General features: G+C 46.9%; 1 long non-coding RNA gene across 1 annotated transcript in view; it reads right to left on the minus strand.

Moving 5' to 3' along the window:
* The window catches only part of LOC129387586 (uncharacterized), a 71,816-nt gene extending 60,186 nt beyond the window's left edge, over positions 1–11,630 (minus strand). The window contains exons 1-2 of the long non-coding RNA XR_008614727.2: positions 11,551–11,630; positions 1,459–1,554 (exon numbers count right to left, since the gene is read on the minus strand). This is a non-coding gene — a long non-coding RNA (uncharacterized lncRNA). The remainder of the gene's footprint in view (positions 1–1,458; positions 1,555–11,550) is intronic.
* Between the last annotated feature and the right edge of the window lie 7,020 nt (positions 11,631–18,650).

Genomic DNA, 18,650 nt, shown 5'->3' on the forward strand with positions numbered 1-18,650 from the left:
GTCGCTGGCGTCAATACCACAGCCAATTGACGCCTTCGTCACTGCCCTGTCGCCTTTTAAGCGGCAACACACCCTGCTCGATGGTATGCTCGTTTGGGAGCGCTGCAAGCACGGCGCGCAAGCGGATATGTCAGGTGATATTTTTTCTATTTCACGGGCATCCGCAGTAAGCTGAATAACACTAACACTTAATAGATAGAAAGTGAAATTGCCTAATAGGACGTTTTGCAAAGTGCTCTAGAGCTTTCTAATTAGAATTTTTCGCCTAACTTTGTTCCTTCAGAATGACAAATTTTCTTGACTAATTAACTACTTAGGAAAAATACAAGAATAGCGTGACACGTACAAGAGTGAGCAACATGCATTTGGTCGCATCGTCTTATGGTGCATCGGCATATTTTTAAACTCTGAGTAAAGTTAGCTGAAACACGTGTATATACGTCTATGGTTCAAGTAACATGAAACAACACCCTGTATATATGCAATGGTGATCAAGTGATCAGTAAAGCAACATATATGTGCAAAAGACGCACACATACATATGTGCGTGTGTTTTTCACATGTACTTCGAAACTCAATATTGCTCGTGACTCAATTTTATTCAACAATAAGTTAACAACATTTAGTCAACGACTTTATTGTTGGAAACTACTCAACAATGGTTCAATAGTCAATACTATTCAACAATATGTCAAGAGAATTTAGTCAACGACTTTATTGTTGGAAGCTACTCAATATTGGCTCAATAATACTCAATACTATTCAACAATATATCAACAGAATTTAGTCAACGACTTTATTGTTGGAAACTACTCAACAATGGCTCAATAATACTCAATACTATTCAACACTATATCAAGAGAATTTAGTCAATGACTTTATTGTTGAAAACTGCTCAACAAAGGCTCAATAGTACTCAATACTATTCAACAATATACCAACAGAATTTAGTCAACGACTTTTTTGTTGTGAACTGCCCAACAACTTTACTGTTGAATTATTGCCTGTGGTTTCAATAATTGTTGAGGTATTGTTGAAAGGCTATTGAGTCAACAATTCGTCAACAATATGCCAACAACTTTTCAACATCATTTTCATAAGGGCTGCTTGCCTCCGAAAACACAAGTGGGACGTCAAAGACGGAGATGACTGCCTACGTTATTGCAATCAGCATTACAGGCTGTAACATTCTACCGCATCGTAAAAGTAAGGTTCGAGAAGATTAGCAACTTAAACAAAAGTATATTTACAACTGTTCACCGCCACAAACAGCAGTAGGATCTCGAAGAGGAAGAAAAGACGGGTGTCTAAAAATATGTCTCATAGATGATGCGCTTCCCCAGTGCCAATACGGTGTCTGGCTACATTGTGTCAATGCAAATTGCATTAGCATCCACATTCATTCTGGGAAGGCTTGTTACAGAATGTGTTATCAGAGAGCATACAAAGCGAACGTACCTTGTCAGTGCTCTTTTCAGTCTTTTCATCAAGAGCGTCCTTCCTCTTTTCAACATTTTCATCCTTGTCGTTGTCGGCCGGAGTTGTTAGAGCCGACTAGAAAAAAATTACAGAAACGATTTTAACAGGCTACCTCGAGAGGCTATCATAAACTGCTACACTAGTCACTAGTGCTTCTAACTTCATCCGTTTTTGTCTGACATGAGTGAAGACAGCATGCGTTAGCGTACCACTAGACGGGTGCAACTTCAATGTTCCGGGGGGAAATGGCGGTAAAAAACAATGATGTCTGCGGTAAGGAGAGCAGACCCTGAATATATAAGCTGGATTATTTATAAGGAGAACCGCATGTTTATTGATGTTTTGTTCTTATATAGGCACAGAGTGGATGGTCCACTATTAAAGGGATGACGCGTGCGCAGGCATGTGTAAATTTTTGTCTATTCCAACGATACGATCTGCTAGATTTGCATCCTATTCTTACGATATCATGGAGCGATGCTCAAGGGACGGGCCGCCGCGAGAACGAAGACAAAGTGGGTCTGTGGCCTTGGCGCGGGCGAGTGTCGGCCTCGTGGTCGGGCTCCAGTGTAAATGCCCTGTATATAGCCTATTTCATATACTTGTTTTTCCACACGGAACATTCTGGTGGAGGTGCGGGGTCAAGATCCCCGTACATGCAGAACATGCAAGCGTACATGATACATGCAAGCGCGTCCTGCGCTGCGCGATAACATTTGTTCGGTGGTGAAACCTGGTTGCCTGATTAAGATAAACAACTATATATATATATATATACAGAGAGAGAGAGAGAGGGAGATCGCCGAAAGAGCTGTGCCTAGACCCTGTCTACAGTGACACTCTGTTACTTTCGATATGTTGCCGCTTTTCTGTCGCAGTTCAGGGCGCCCCTTCTCTATCTTGCCCCCACCGCCCTATTCAACTTGCCCTCTCGCCCGCTACAACGGCGACACGCACACTGGTGTTGCGCAGCGACCGTTTTCTCCCTCCCTGCCTCGTGTCTACGGAAACCTAGCTTCCGCTAATCTCCGCCCATCTGCCCTTCTCCGACCTACGTATCCCTCCTTTCTTTCCTTCTTTGTTTCCTTCTTTTTTTCTTTCTTTCTTTATGTCTTTCTTTCTTTCGTTCTCACTGACCCCCTTGCCCTACTTAAATGTGACTCCGACTACCTCATGCCGTGAATCGTTGCCAATAAGCTGTAAATCTCTCAAGGAGCCTAGAAAGCGTCAATCACTGTGACCATTGTGCCTTTCTGTTTGATGTATGTGAGAACGAGCGGGCAAGTGAACTGCTGTTCGCACTATCAGTGCGGAAGTGTCGCTTTTTCACACACTGATGAACATGTTTCTGCCAGTCGGAGTGTTGAAATAAAAGACTTCTGTTTACCTTGAAGCATTGCTGAAATTGTTCACGTTTGAAAGGTACCCGAACTATTTGTTAACATATATATATATATATACCTATGTATATATATATATATACATATATATATATATATGTTAACATATATATATATATATATATATATATATATATATATATATATATATATATATAGTAGGCAAAGCGGAATTCCTCAGGCTACCTTTCAAACGTAAAGAATTGGAGTGGTGCTAGAAGGTAAACAGAGCAGGTTGTTAATTTCAACAGTTTCAATCGGTGGACCGATCTTCCTCAGTGTTTACAAAAAAATGGCACTTCGGCCCTGGTAGTGAAGACACCAGAGCGGGTGCCCGGTCGTTCTCAGATACATCAAACCGAGAGGGACAGTTGTGACAGTGATTGATTTCCGGCGCTTTGGCAGATTTACAGCTGCCTTTGGCAAGAGGAAGGCGGAGTCCCATGTATGTAGAGCAAGGAGGTCAGTGAAAAAAAAGGAAAGAAAAAGAAAGAGAAAAGAGCACACAGGAGGAGGGAGACGTAAGTCGGAGAGTGAGTGGGGCGGAAAGTAGCGGCAGCTAGCTTTCCGTTCACCTGAAGCAAGGAGGGAGAAAACGGTCGTTCCGCAGCACCAGTGCGCGTTCTGCGGTTGTAGCGGGAGAGAGGGCAAGTTGAATCGGGCGTCGGGGGGCACAATAGAGAAGGGGCCCAGAAGGAAGACAGAAGATGGGCAACCTGCGGAAAGAAACACAATGTCACAGTACACATATACAAGGCACGGCCCGTTCCGGCAACTCTGTGGTCCAGCTACGGTGCGAAGAAAATATATATATTTCCAAAAAGAATATATGCGTGGGATTCGCAAAGCAAGTGCGCCGCTGGGCTTAGATTTAGGGAGCCGAGTTATGTAGCCTCCTTGTGGTCCAGTTTTTGAACGTTTAACACACAACTGACATCAAGACAGCTCGTGCGTATTCCAAGAAGGGCAATAGGTCACTCAGAATGACCAGTTCAGTGCCAGGGTGCAGGAAACTGAATTTATTGGTTTTCCGTTCGCCCCCTTGAGGAACATGCGGAGGGGTGATCAAGCTGTGAACAGCCAGCGTCTCAATTTTAGAGTACAGAACATTTATTCTCGTTTCCCATGCAGTCTCACTGCATATCCCGGAGGCACGTCAGCCACCCCGGACTCTCATTAATTCCTTTAGTGTACGTTCCAAATTTATGGATGAAAAAAGATTCCCTCTGCTCGCGTGCACGGGTGTGTTGGAAACGAGATTGCAAGAGCAGAACGCTCACGCGTTCAAAGGAGTGATCTGGCAGCCAAACGTGCCTGGGCCCCTTCTCTATTGTGCCGCCAGCCTGATTAAACTTGCCCTCTCTCCCGCTAGAACGGCAGCACGTGCACTGGTGCTGCGGAGCGACCGTTTTCTCCCTCCTTGCCTCAGGTGAACGGGAACCTAGCTGTCGCTACTTTCCGCACCCCTCACTCTCCGACCTACGTCTCCCTCCTCCTGTGTGCTCTTTTCTCTTTCTTTTACGTTTCTTTTTTTTTTCTCTGACCTCCTTGCTCTACATACATGGGACTCCGCCTTCCTCTTGCTCTGCATAGCTGCCAAAGGCAGCTGTAAATCTGGCAAAGCGCCGAAAATGAATCACTGTCACAACTGACCCTCTTGGTTTGATATATCTGAGAACGACCGGGCTCCCGCTCTGGCGTCTTCACTACCAGGGCCGAACTGCCATTTTTTTGTAAACCCTGATGAAGATTGGTCCACCCATCGAAACTGTTGCAATTAAACACTCGTTCTGTTTACCTTGTAGCACCACTCAAGTTCTTTGTGCGTATATATATATATATATATATATATATATATATATATATATATATATATATATATATATATATATACCTTGCCCACCAACTTGTACGTTGGTGCCCGCCACCGCTATTACGGAAGCTGCCAACGCACCTACTGATCCCATGGCACAAACCCTTCTGCCGGCGTTCTTCGTCAACCCGACCCGGCGATCTTGACCGGAACCAGCGAAGAGGCGTGAAAGACTGGCTGTCCTCCTATGAACGTGTAAGCGCTCACAATAAGCGGGATCACTAGACGAAACTTAACGATATATTTACTTTGCTAACACCGCGAACCTGTAGTTTGAGAATCAGTTGATCTGTCTACAGGACACATTTCACCGAAATGTTTGGCCGCCGTCCGACCGGCAAGAAATGCTCCGAAGAGCGTTGACGCCAGCGAACCAAGCAGCCTGGACGTACTTTTTCCCAGCTATATTAGGATGCATGGAACTTCTCCAGCAGTGGTAATCCAGCAATCACAGATCACAAAATCAACGATATTATCAAGGACATTGGGGTCAACGCGTTTCCAATGCTGCTTGCCGAGGGTGGAAACATTGTCGTGGTACTGTTCAACCTGTGCCAGCTTTACCGAATAGCGCCAACAACGTAACTTCTCCCACAGTACGTAACAAAGGCTGACTCCGTCTTGGCCATTGCAGTTCATGCTGGTCATGTCCATTCTTTTGCTCTCGTACTTCAGCTGAAGGATTTAATTCGAGAGGCAGTCGCCCACCTGCTTGCTCTGCTCCGTCATAGCCACGAGCCACCCTAACCCTGTCTCCGGAAGTGTTACAAGCCGTCCGTGCTAAGGTATCTGAAGCACTTCTCCCATTTCCCCACTAGAGTTCATGACGGCGCCTTTCTGCTATGCCGACTACTTTCTTCTATTCACATCTCTAACGGCAGCGCTCTATTATCCCGACTACGCGTCGTCACAACTCTGTCGCTGAAATACGCTGCCGCGATCGCACGACCACTTCCACTGTCATATTCCTTCCCTCCACCAACTCATTGTGCTCTCCGCGTTCGCGTTCCCCGGCAGTCACCCCAGCTTCTTCGTCCAGCGGACAGATGCCACACGCCAGAACACAGGAGTCGTCCTTCTAAACACACGATCGGTTTGTGTTCACTTTCGCCTCACGCGATTGGCCTTGGCAGTGCAGAGCCCTCAGCCGCGCCCGATCGCGCCCCAGACTTTTTTGCTTCGCCTGAGGAATTTCTGGTCACATTGTGTACTTCTGTCGTCGTAATATGTCCTCTAAATGTGTCGTTTTCGACCAGTATCTCTACGCGCCGCAGCATGCCGCTGAAATTTGTTGCCAAGATCCGGTGCACTTTGATCCCGACCCCTATTCAAACAAGCGCTGCTCTCCATCTCAATGTCGATTGTTGCTGTCGCCTATGCGTCGTCGGCCACCTTCTGCCGAAGGAAACTGATCAGCGAAATTTCGGAGGCAAAACCTGCAGGCTGGTCGAACTTTGTAAAACCTCATTTGTGACCACAAAATGTCATTGATGCCCCTGTTGAGGCAGCAACTGCACAAGCTCTTGTCAATACCGGGCCGCCATCTCCCGGTCCTGTGATTTGTGAAGATCATAGCGCATATAAAATCAAAAACATAAGAACGGTGGATGAAGGCAAGCGCTTGTCTTCGCCCACCTCTCTTGTGTCTGTGGTTTTTATTGTGCTAAGTTACTTGTTCAGAGATGGAAAACAATCAACACTTCATAAAAATGTGTCGTAATACAAAAAAGGTATGTGGATCGCACGCACTGATGAAATTGATCTAAGCGAAGCTTTCTGCGCTGTTTGGTTTGATTGACGGTAATTAGCTGTGATGTTCGCGATGAATATTTAATGTCTTCAACGTTTAGTCGAACATGAGTAGTGAGTGTACGTTGAACGTTACCTTGCGTACACTACGGTTGTTTGTTTGCATAGTACACAGAACACAGAGGGAGAGGTGTTTGTTCGAGGCGTTGTTGTGCACCGTAATTCACAACCTGTACGGTTGTTTGTTGGCATAGTAGACAGAACACACAGGGAGAGGTGTTTGCTTTAGGCGTTGTAGTGCGCCCTATTTTACAACCTCCGATGAAGGTTGCGCACTGTTGTTTTAAATACACATCGCATCTTGGCAGGAATATTACTTTTCAATTGAATTATGCGGCTGTACCTGCCAAAACAACAATCGGATTAAGAGGCACACTTTAATGGTGGACTCCGGATTAATTTTTACACCGCCGTATTCATTAGCGAGTTCCAAACACTAAGTGCGCGAACCATTTTTTTTATTTCGCCGACATCAAAATGCCGCTGCTGTGGTGGGGATGAAACCCTCGACCTCGAGCAACGCCATTGCCGCAACGCCACAGCGGCGGACACAGAAGTGTTCATTTGACGTGTGTCCGCTTTCGTAGTGCCGCGTAAATCCTACGGTGGCTGTAATTAATTCGGGTCTGCTTCTGCGCGCACTCCGTGAGATGTCCACTTGAGATATTTGCATGGTGTTTATTTTCCCGAAATAGCTGAAACTTGCCGCCATGTACTTTAACCTAAATTTATCCAGTTTATCCAAAATTCCTGTAGTGCTTATAGTTGTAGCCGTTTCCTTCCATTCTCACGTTATCCTTCTCTATGCCCCCTCCCCTTTTCGAAATAAGAAGGTAGGAAGACTGTAATTCACTCGTCTCGCGAGTGAGTTGGTTCTGCCCCTTTTATGCCCCCTCTCCCACTCTGTCAAGCTTCGCTCTAGACTTACAAGTTAGTAGAAAGTTAAGCGCTGCAGCTTCTGCAAGCCTTTGGCGTGTGGTCAAGCGATAATTTCGAGAAGCTAATGTGGCGACGCCGAGGGAGCTGCCTAGGGCATTGTGCACGCGCAACGCAGTGCAAAGGAGCAAGTGGGTTTCTCGTCTCTCCTTTCTTCTCTGCCATATATATATACATATACCTATATATATATATATATATATATATATATATATATATATATATATATATATATATATATATATATATATATATATATATATATATATATATATATATGCATGCTCTGAACCACTCCCGCCGTGGCGTGACAGACAGTTGCAACAGCAGTGGGAAAGTCCAACGCAGAGGCAACGAAAGCTGTGCCTTAGTAAGTCACGGCCTCTCTCTCTGGCACGGCGCTCTGCACTGCTCACGTGCAAGGCATTCATTTTGCAGGTGTGTGCACAGTTCATGTAGTCATCGTCTAAATTGTTTTCTCGATCACCAAGTTTTAGAGCTACGTTTTGGTGTAACGCGTTCTTGCAGCGAGTTTTGGCGTCGGCGTAACCGAGCCAACGAGCACAGCAAATGATGAAAGAGCGTGCGTGGAGCGCCGCGGGGAATGAAAGACGCGACGAGGTATACGGATCAAGAGGGTACGGTGAAAGCGCGAGAACACAAGTGTAACGTGGCGACCATGGCGACGAGAGGGCGCCAGACTAGCGCGCGTCGTCTGGGAGATGTAGCTGCGCCTGCGGTGAATCGCTCCCAGGCGTCTCGCACGTGCTGCCTAGTGCGATCTCGAGATTAGTGAGGCAGTCGCACCACACTGCGCTTCGCTTGCAACCTGCCATACGAGGCATATTTTCCGCGCCAGCCCACTTATATCGAAATGAAAACGCATAGAGCGGCGCCCAAATTTCGCAATAGGGAATGTCCAAATCCGCAAATACTTCGTATTGCCATCTAGTTCCCGTGATCTCATCGTCGGATAGGACTTGCTGTCACGTCATAGTACAACGATCAATTGTTCTCACGCGCAGGTGGCGTGTTCGTCGTTAGGTGACTAACACTTGGTCGTCGCCGACCTCCGTGTTCGCAGTGTTCGTTGATGCTGATAATGATTTACTTTCGGGGATTCCGGCGTTTGTGGCCCTGCCGTGTGCTGCCATGCGAAATTACACATTGGTGCTTACGCCATCTAACATGCTTGCTCACAGAAAACACTTAGGTCTCCCGGTCGCCGTCCTCGTTATTAGGCCAGAACCCGATTTAAGGCCCATATATAGTCTGCACCAGTACGCAGTGACCACAGGGCGTGATCAGACCATAGGATTTATGGGAGCTGTCATGGGCATTGAAGGCTCACGATGGCACCACCCGTTTACCTCTTAACGCTATAACTTTTGTCTAATCAACGCCGCCATAAGCTGTTGGCGACTGCGCCTTCGCCGCAGCCCTTCCCCCACCTCATCGCACCCCGCTTTTGACTCTCATTAAGGAGTTCGTTTCTGCGATCGGCTCTAAACAACCATCTTTGGGTCGCACAAGTTGGTATCATACTATTGACAATGGGTTAAATGCCCTCTTGTGACAGCATCGGCATCGTCTTTCCGTAAAACAGCGCCAAGTTAGCAGTGAACAAACCGACTACATGCTGCAGCACAGCGTCATTCCGCCTTCGCGATGTTTTTGGTCATCACCTGTCGTTCTAGTGAGCGGTAGAGATGGCTCCATTCAATTCTGTTTCGATTACTGCCAACCAAACAAGATTACAATAGAACACGTTTGCTATCTTCCTCGGAAGGTACAATCTCCTAGCATCCTGGTTTGCTCAGGTGGTAGAGCGACCGCCATGAAAACGCGTTGCTCCAGAGCTCAAATCCCCTACGACCATGCAATTTTCTTCATCTGCGAAACATTTTTCTACGAATACCATAGGAGTTTCGTGTGTCGCTGTGTGGAACAATTGGGTTGAATGACAATTTTCCTATCGTAACACTTCCTTCACCTTGCGAGATTTCGCAGAACTGATTTACCATATGCATATATGCCTCGGGCTGTAGAATACTTCGCATTTGCGCTGCGATTTGCCAACCTCCTCGTTAGGTGTGAGGGTGGCAAGTGTTGCCCGTAAGAGCGTTGGTCGGTATGGGTTTTGTTTGTTGCTTCATGCTGCATTTGGGTGAATAAAACTTTTGATTTCCTGACACTTACTTGTTGCGAGATTCCGCAGAATTGATTTACAATATCGAAAAATATACGTAGAGTTGTAGAATACTAAGCGTTGGCGCTGCGGTATGCTAGCCCTTTTGTTAGATCAGAGGGCCGAGCGACCCCCGCGGTAGGGCGATGGTCCCGAGATCAAATCGAGGACAAATTTTTCATGCACCACAATGCTTTTATTGCTAAGAAACCCGCACGGGTTTCATTTGTCGCTTGGTTCGACTTTTGGGTGAAGGGCAAGTTTGATATCGTGATTCTCCCTGGGAGAACTGATATGCCATATTTAAAATACACACATGTATGTGAGTGTGTGTAGCATGTGATTATCCCAAGAGAGCAAGGTTGGGAGTGATACTACTCATTTCCTTTTTCCGCTTGTCACATATTTGACGCAGGTAAACGAGTTCGCCCAACTTGCTGCATTACTGTAACTCTCTAAGCTCTTTTTTTTTTCTTTACCTAACAAGTAACTCCTTCGCGAGAAGGTTTCTGTGTTTATTAAATTTAAGGGCAGAAAAATTGATGGAGCCCCTCCCAAGTAGAAAAATTGGAAAATTATTCCAGAAAGGACCTGGTACTTTTATTGGCTTTATTTTTGGATTGACACATTACAGCTGATGTTCACAACGACAACTCCGTATTATATGATGAGGCTGCCTGATTTAACTACAATCGAGCTTTTGGGCACGCCCATCAGCTCAATCTCCAATTCCTACAAGAGTCCAGACGTAGGGTATGCTCCCTTCATATGAGAGGTGATCGGGTAAGAACCTTTGGTGCTAATAGGTTATGGGCAGACCCAAAATTGACCTAGGCACCCAGCCGCAAGCTCTGCTTGTTGTGGTTCCAAACAATTCCTTCGCACACTATTCACACACTTTTGTAGAGATGACCTCATGTATAGGAATACTGTGGTTACACAACCACTACAATGACTTTGGACAGCTTCTACACGTGTGAGTCGTCCTAAGCGATTTTGTCTTGATCACCCTCATCCGAGGGAAGTTGAATATAATCCATAGAACGTGCATGTCTGAAACTAATTGTCGCCGTCACAGTGCAGCAGAAAAATTCCGCACGAAGTAAGAAGCGTGCAAGCAATCCGAGGCTAAACCTTAGGCAACAGGAAAAAAATAACTTTTAGTGTCTCCTGGAGAAGCTCTACTCATTTTTTTCACATTTCATGCAAATTAATATGCAAATCATCAGAAAAAGTAAAAAAGCATGTTCAGGAACTTTGCATTTGAATTCTCCTTCTTTATCCTTCCGAAATGTTTACTTTTCGCGCACAATTTTTCTTTGCCTAGTGTATTTCAATCACCGCCTAATTTTACAAGCACTAAGTTAAAATGAGCCAAATGCAACAACCTGGTTACTATACTCTGCAGATTGCTCAATCATGGGCATTTAAATATAGCAATCTATAATTTTCTTGATAACTAAAGCGCGGAATATTTTTTCAAGCAACCTAAAATCTTCGAGAGCCAGTTGCTTCCTCCAAAAACCGCACTTGGGAGCTCAAAGACGGAGATGACTGATTACGTTATTGCAGTCAGCATTACAGGCTGTCACATTCTACCGCACCGTAAAAATAAGGTTCCAGAATGTGAGCAATTTCAACAATCTTACATTGACAAACTGTTCTCCGCCACAAGCAGCAACAGGAACTCGAAGAGCAAGAAAAGTCGGGGCGTCTGAAGAGATGTCTAATAGAGGATGTGTTTCGGCAGTGCCAATACGGTGTCTGGCCACATTGCTGCAATGCTAATCGCATTAGCGTTCACATTCATCCTCAGAATGCTTGTGACAGAGTGCTTTAGCGGAGAGCATACAAAGTTAACCTACCTTTTGAATTCTCTTTTTAGTCTTTTCATCAAGGTCGTCGTTCCTCTTGTCGGGAACTTTGTCTTTATTCTTGCCGGCCGGATTGGTCAGAGCCATCTAGAAAAGATTACAAAAAACCTATTTTAACAGACTACCTCGAGAGGCTATCATAAGCTGCTATACTAGTCACGAGTGCTTCTAACTCCATCCGTTTCTCTCTAACGTTAGTGAAGGCTGCATGCATTAGCATACCGTTAGAGGGGTGCAACTTCACAGTTTTTACGTATACCTAGCGGTGGGCAAGACAAGCCGGAGAAAGGACAAAAGCAAGTGCACGATGCGACCGCAGACTAGAAACTAGTTTATTTTGTCAAGCAAGTGAATAAATATACAAAGAATGGGCTCATGGTGATGAAGTGACGCATACAAGTGGGGAAACGGTGTCCGCCTATCTTGCTATGCAAAAACTCCGTGCTTCCTCATGCAGAGATATAGAAGCTTAACTGACTCATGCGCCTGAGTTGACACCCATGAAATAGGCTTCCAAAATCTCGCGGTTGATTTGATTGCCATTCTTGTAATTTACTTCGGTTTTTTCGAACAAAGGTTTCCGTGGGCAATTTAGATAATACGTGGCCAGATTCGAGCATGTTGCATTGGTAATCGCTCCTTTGTGCTTCCTAAGGCCGCGCATTGTCGAAATTGCCCATGCAAACCTTTGTTAGAAAAAAACCGAAATATTGTATAAATTAGAAAATCAATTCAACCGCGAGATTTTGGAAGCCTACTTCACGCATGTCAACTCTGGCGCATGCTTCAGCCAGACTTCTATCTCTCTGCATGATAAAGAAACGGAGTTTTTAAATGGCAAGGTAGGCTGACACCCTTTCACTACTTGTACGCGTCACGTCATCACATGATCCCAATCTTTGTATATTTATTCACAGTTAGCGCTCTTATCGTGCACTTTCTTTTTTCTTTCGTCTGGGTTGCGCGCACACACTTAGGAGTTTGTTCAGTCACCAACTCGCCCAGCTTCTGTTAATACACAGTCTTCCTGGAGGAGTTGGCACTAGATAGCAATGGCGTAAATTTCGGCAAGGACAGTAGACCCTGAAATTTTAAGCTTGATAATTTATAAGAGGAACCAGAAGTTCATTGACGTTTTCTTAATTTAAAGGTACAGAGTGTCCACTGCTAAAGGATCGCTTGGACGCAGCCGTGTCCGAATGTTTCTCTATGGTAACAATACAATCACCTAGATTTGCAGGAGATAAGTGGTTCGTAGCCTACTCTGCTTTTTCATTCTTACAGTCCACCACTACTTGCATCTAGAATGCCAGCAAAGTGAGAGGAGAAAATTTCAGTCTGTCATTAAACCTCACAATATATCCTTATCATTATCATTATTAGATAACCTCACATTATATCCTTATCGTTATCATTATTAGATCACCTCACATTATAGGGACGGCAGGAGGTTTTTTCCTCCCCCCCATCAGAAGCTCAACCGAGCTCAGGCAGTCACATTAAGAATGATTCAAACTAAATCTTATCCCACACCTTTTGTGCTTAACAAAATTGACAGGGATTTTCCCGCGGAATGTAAAAGTTGTGGACACACTCCGCGTCTATTTGATCATATGTTCTGGCTGTGCCCCAACCAAAGGGCTTCGGATATCAACAGTGAGGAGGACTGGAGTCGGCGCATATCCAGCGAAGTCCTCCAAGATCAACTCCTGGCCGTCCGGAGAGCTCACGACATCGGGAAAGCCTTTGGCCTGCCGGTGCCTACGTGGGTGGAGCCACCGACTTAGCCTGGGGGCTTGTGCCCTCGGACCCTAGTTTCTCTGGAGTAAAATAAAGTTCTTGCCATGCCATGCCATGTCATTAAACAGTGGACGGCACTGTATACATGTATATATTCCCAGTGCGGTCCACTATTTAATAAAGTGCTGAAATTTGTATATATGTATATGTATATATATATATATATATATATATATATATATATATATATATATATATATATATATATATATTGTCACGTGGTCGTGACGTCAAAGAACACAGTAGCAATACTCTGAAAGGCAAAAACTAGCTTTTATTGCGCGAACCTGTGCCCACCAAACAGGCTACACTTAAAGCACATCGACAGCGGCGAACGCAGTCGGCGTTCGTCGAAAATCTGATCAGCGGGTCAAGCGCGTCGGCTTTTATACAGGAGTCATCGAATGTTCCAGACTAATCGTTGGGACCCGCATGCCTTCTACAAAGTTCTACACAATTCGAGTCAAACCATGAAATCAGATAACGCGAGGTTCGGCGACAACAGACAGCCGGGTAGAAGCATCGATAACTTTCCAGAAACGTCGGATACATGCAGGCGCGTCCCGCGCTGTGCGATTACAGTTAAGCGGCGAAACGTGGTCCCCGATAAAGATGAGTACACGTGCCAAAATATAAATATATATATATATATATATATATATATATATATATATATATATCCGTGTGTGTGTGTGTGTTTGTGTGCGTGAGTGTATGTGTGTGAGCGTAGACGCAGTGGCGATCTCAAATCCCAGTACGAGCTTGAGACGGCTCCTCGTGTTAATAAGGTTGGTTATTTGTCATTGGGAGAACCGCTTACAATGCAGAAGGAAATTTGTATTTGTAACAACACAATTTTGCAGGCCTAGCATACAACGATTTGTAGGCCAAGTTCTAATAACACTAAGGTATAATAGAATTTGCTCCATTAGGCTAGAATTAGAAAAGGTTGTTTTTTATTGCAATATTCCATTCACGCCAACAATGCACGTGAACATAGGCGTCACCCTGATGTTTTCTGTAAAAAACAACCGCCATGAGCTCCTACGCGCCTCCTGCCACAGGTAGCGCTGGGGAAAAGCAGCTACGTGCTCCCCCATCACTGAATTGCGTATCAAGCAGTGCCTGAGAAAATTCCTGAGCCTGTATTAATTCGGCACTTTCGGTTGTGTTGCTCGTTGGCATTCACAGTAGGAACAACCTGGGAAGCTTCAGCCCTTCGACAGTATACACAGGGACAAAATTTAGCCAGGGAAAGTATATCTAATATCTCAAAGAAAGTTAGGGTCTCTCGGCATGATGCAACTTGGAGTACAGTCTGCGTCGTACACTTAAGAACTAAAGGTGTCAAAAAGTTATAAAGTTTACTCTGTCGGTGGAGTTATTGCATGCCATATGTATGACGCTTCTTCTTGAGCAAATGCACTCTACCAGAGGTAGCGTAGAGGTACTATGCTACTACCAGAAGAAGTAGTAGACTTGGAATTGTTTGGTCCTTCCGTGCAGATGGAGAGTGTGTGCGGTATTTTTGATACAGCTCCATTGCACGCATTTAAAGCAGCATTGCTCCTGCTTGTAAATAGAGCAACAGATTTTTTTCACAAATTATATAAGATGGAACGTCCAATTTTAAAGGATAGCAATTATGCCTACGAACGTGCAGTGACAACGTCAGCCCCAACGGACGACGAACAACGAACGTGACAGTGCTTGATCCAGGCTGTCAACGACATCGTATGTACCTCAAAAGCATAAAAGGCAAACCTGAGCTCTGCAAAGATTTGGTGTATGTGAGGGTCCCTTAAGGCGTTTTATATGTATAGTCTGGACGTAGATACCCTGGAAGTCTGCCATGATCACAGCCACAAATCTTGGTATAAGTATACATCTTAACATTACCCATCCGTGTACTTGCACTTTCTGCGACAGAATATTGAACACCATTTTTTTTTTGCAATCAAGGGCGAAGCTGCAGCAGGCTCAGAAGTACTGCAAAAAGCACGGACCATCGTGAAAGAAATCAAGGAAAGGCTCAATTATTAGCCGAATCAGTTAAAGTGCTACATGAATAAGAACGAGCACAACCAATCAAAGACTTGCACATTTTATTCGGCTCGCTTCATAGGCTTGTAAACCAGGTGTCTTGAATGACTAACGCGCAATCGAAACTGCGCAACATAATCAGTGACGTGAAATTCGAGAAGTTTGCTGGAAGTGAAAAATTGCTTTTAAATTCCTTGTGCTTCTCAAGGAGGAAAACGGTTTGATAGGTGCAATACTTTAAAGTAAACTGCAAGTGGGTCGAAAGAAACATTGTCATCTGGTCAAAATACTCACCACCCCATCCCACAGTTTATAACGAAGGATCAGAAGGATCAGAAGAGCAACCACGAGCAAAAGTTAAATCTTGAGAAAAGAAACCAGGAGGACATTCCAGTGATCACTCAAGTAAAATAATAAACTAGTGGCAACAGTGAATATAATAATAAAGCACATAGAGTGTATAACGCCCCCCTCCCCTTGGGTAAACAAATGATCGATTGAACATAACGCACGTAATGATTAGTTTCTAGGCTAAGCATGTATTAGAACTGCCACAGTAGCGGCCTGTGCAACTTGGATGCGCCACGGCCACAGTATAATATATCTATACGAATAGGATAGGATAGGATAGGAATGAACTTTATTTTTCCAACGGTTATTGATATTGGTGCCCGGGGCTATACTGCCCGCGGTCAATCGCCCGAGGGAAATTATTCGAGATCCTCGGCAACGGCCCTGGCCCCCTGGACGATCCACTCCTGGTCTTCGGGTGCCTCGCTGAGGAGGGCGGCTTGCCAACTCTCAGCGAGGCGCCCCGCTTCAGAGGGTCCTGCTGTTGCCTTCCGCCGTCCTCCTTTTCCTTCTTCCTCATGGCGTTGGCATTCCCAAAGCACATGGGCCATATCGGCCCGTTCGTGCTCGCACCACGGGCAGCCGGGCGACGGGTGCAGCACCGGCCACAGGCGGTGAAGCTGGTAGGGGTTGGTGAAAGTGCCCGTCTGCAACCGTCTCAGGTCGACATCCTGGGACCTGTCCAGGCGCCCGTGGGGTTGTGGATATTTTCTCCGTTCTTTCCTATAGTGGCAAAGCACCTCTCTGTACGTTCCCGGAAACTCCTTGAAATCGCAGTCGGCATCCGCGGGATCCCCAGCTCGGTCCGCTGCGATTTGTGTTGTGCTGTAACGACAGCGGCGGCGCCGGACACGGTGGCCGCCGCCGTCGCCGTCACTCCTCCGCTGTGGTCGCGCCGAACAACGGCAGCGGCTGCGCTCTGGCTGACCGCGTTGTGGTGGGTAAGCTGCCTCGCGACGAGGTGGGCGCGCTCGTTGTGGTTGGGTGGAGTGTCAGTGCGTCTTCGGCCGTTAGCATTGTTGTTGTCATTATTGTCACAGCTGTTGTTGTTACTGCCAAGCTCCCCGACGTGCGCGGGGAACCACTTGAGGGACTTGTTTGTAATCGTGCCAGATCCGAAGTCCCCGGCCCGGGCGCTGAGCATGCGCGCCACATCCGCGGACACCAAACCTTTCGTGTAGTTCCGAATCGCTGATTTGGAGTCACTGATGATCGGGTTATCCTCCGCACCTCCGTGGAGTACCGCGAGGGCTATGGCCATCTCTTCCGCTGATTCGGCCGATGGCAGCTTGGCTGATGCCGTGACTCAGGTCACTCCCTTTGTAACTATGACTGCCATAGAGAAGGCGGGCGCCGCCACCGTTGGCCTGCCGTGTCGATGTTGCCGCTGTTGCTGCTGCCGTTTTTGTCTTAGTAGTAGTAGTAGTGATGGTGGTGCTGGTAACTGCGGTTCGTCTCGCACATTTCCTTGGAGCGGCGGTGGTGGTCGACTTCTCTCGTCGCCATCAGAGTCACCGACTGGCCGCGGGTACCTGGCTGCATCAACGAAGAGGACGCCTTCTCGTCTTCCATGCTTCTCGAGCATTGCTACCGCCCTGCGTATACGTCTTTGCACGTCATGCACCGGGTGCATATTCTTCGGCATGTTTTCCATCTGTATAGCGTCCCTGACTTCCGGTAGCCGTGATTTCTTCAGTCCACGTGCCTCGTGATATCGAATCCCGAGAAAGTCTAGGATTCGTCTTCCTGTTACGGTGCTCGACAGCCTCTCCAGCTGCGCGATTCTCTGCGCCTCAGCGATCTCCCCGAGCGTGTTGTGTACGCCAACTCGAGGAGCCTGTGGGTTGGCACGTACTGGGGTACTTCCAGGGTGGTCTTGAACGCCCTTGCGGATCGCCACGTTCAGCTTGTTGGTTTCGCTCCTATTCCAGTCGGCGTACGCGGCGACGTACGCTATGGGGCTCAGTGCGTACACCTGTATCAGCCTCGTAACGTTGTGTTCCTTCATTCCTTTCCTCTTGTTCGCGACCCGCCGCACCAGTTGTGTGGCGGCGGCCACTTTCTTCTGCAGTCGGGCAACCAGCTCGAGGTTGGCACCGCTCTCGTCCAGCCACAGGCCGAGCACTCGCTACTTGTACACCGTCGGTATTCGGGTCCCCTCCCTTGTCGTGACGTGGACGCCCAAACGACGGGCGTCTAGCACGCACTGCGGAAGGGGTCCTTTCTTGCGCGGCCTGTTGAGCAGGATCACCGACTTCTGGGTTGGGATGACGAGTCCCGTGTCTTCGAGGTGCCGCTCCACCTCCCGGACGGTCCGCTGCAGTCAGTCTTGCATTTCGCCAATGCTCGTGTTCTCCGTGGTCCACACCGTCACGTCATCTGCGTATATCGAATAATATATGCCCTCTATCGCGTCAATACGCTCCCGCAGGCCGATCATGACGAGGTTGAAAAGCATGGGAGAGAGTACGGAGCCCTGCGGCGTCCCCGCACCTCCCATTCCGGCCGTTCGTGGCGGGGCCCCGTCGATCTTGACTGTCGCCTCGCGCCCATTCAGGAAGCTGCTGACATATCGGTGGACCCTCGCCCCGAGATTGAGTCGGCTGATCTTGTCCAGTATGGTCATGTGCTTCACAGTGTCGGAGGCGCTCTTGAGGTCTAGCCCGAGCAGGGCGCGCACGTGCTTGCTCTGAGCGTTCACGTCCTGTTCCTTGATCTGCAGCATGGCGTCCTGCGTAGAAAGTCCCGGAAACCGATGATGTGGGCGCTGGTATCAGAAGGCTGCCTGTTCGAACCACGTCCAGGTCTCCACTTGTTGGGAGGTAGGTTTAGCGGAGCAAGGAATACACGATCAGACAGCTTGAGAAAGGAGACGCGAGTGCCTTTGCTCAAAAGTA

The sequence above is a fragment of the Dermacentor andersoni genome, chromosome 11 (assembly GCF_023375885.2).
Source record: "Dermacentor andersoni chromosome 11, qqDerAnde1_hic_scaffold, whole genome shotgun sequence".
Lineage (NCBI taxonomy): Eukaryota > Metazoa > Arthropoda > Arachnida > Ixodida > Ixodidae > Dermacentor > Dermacentor andersoni.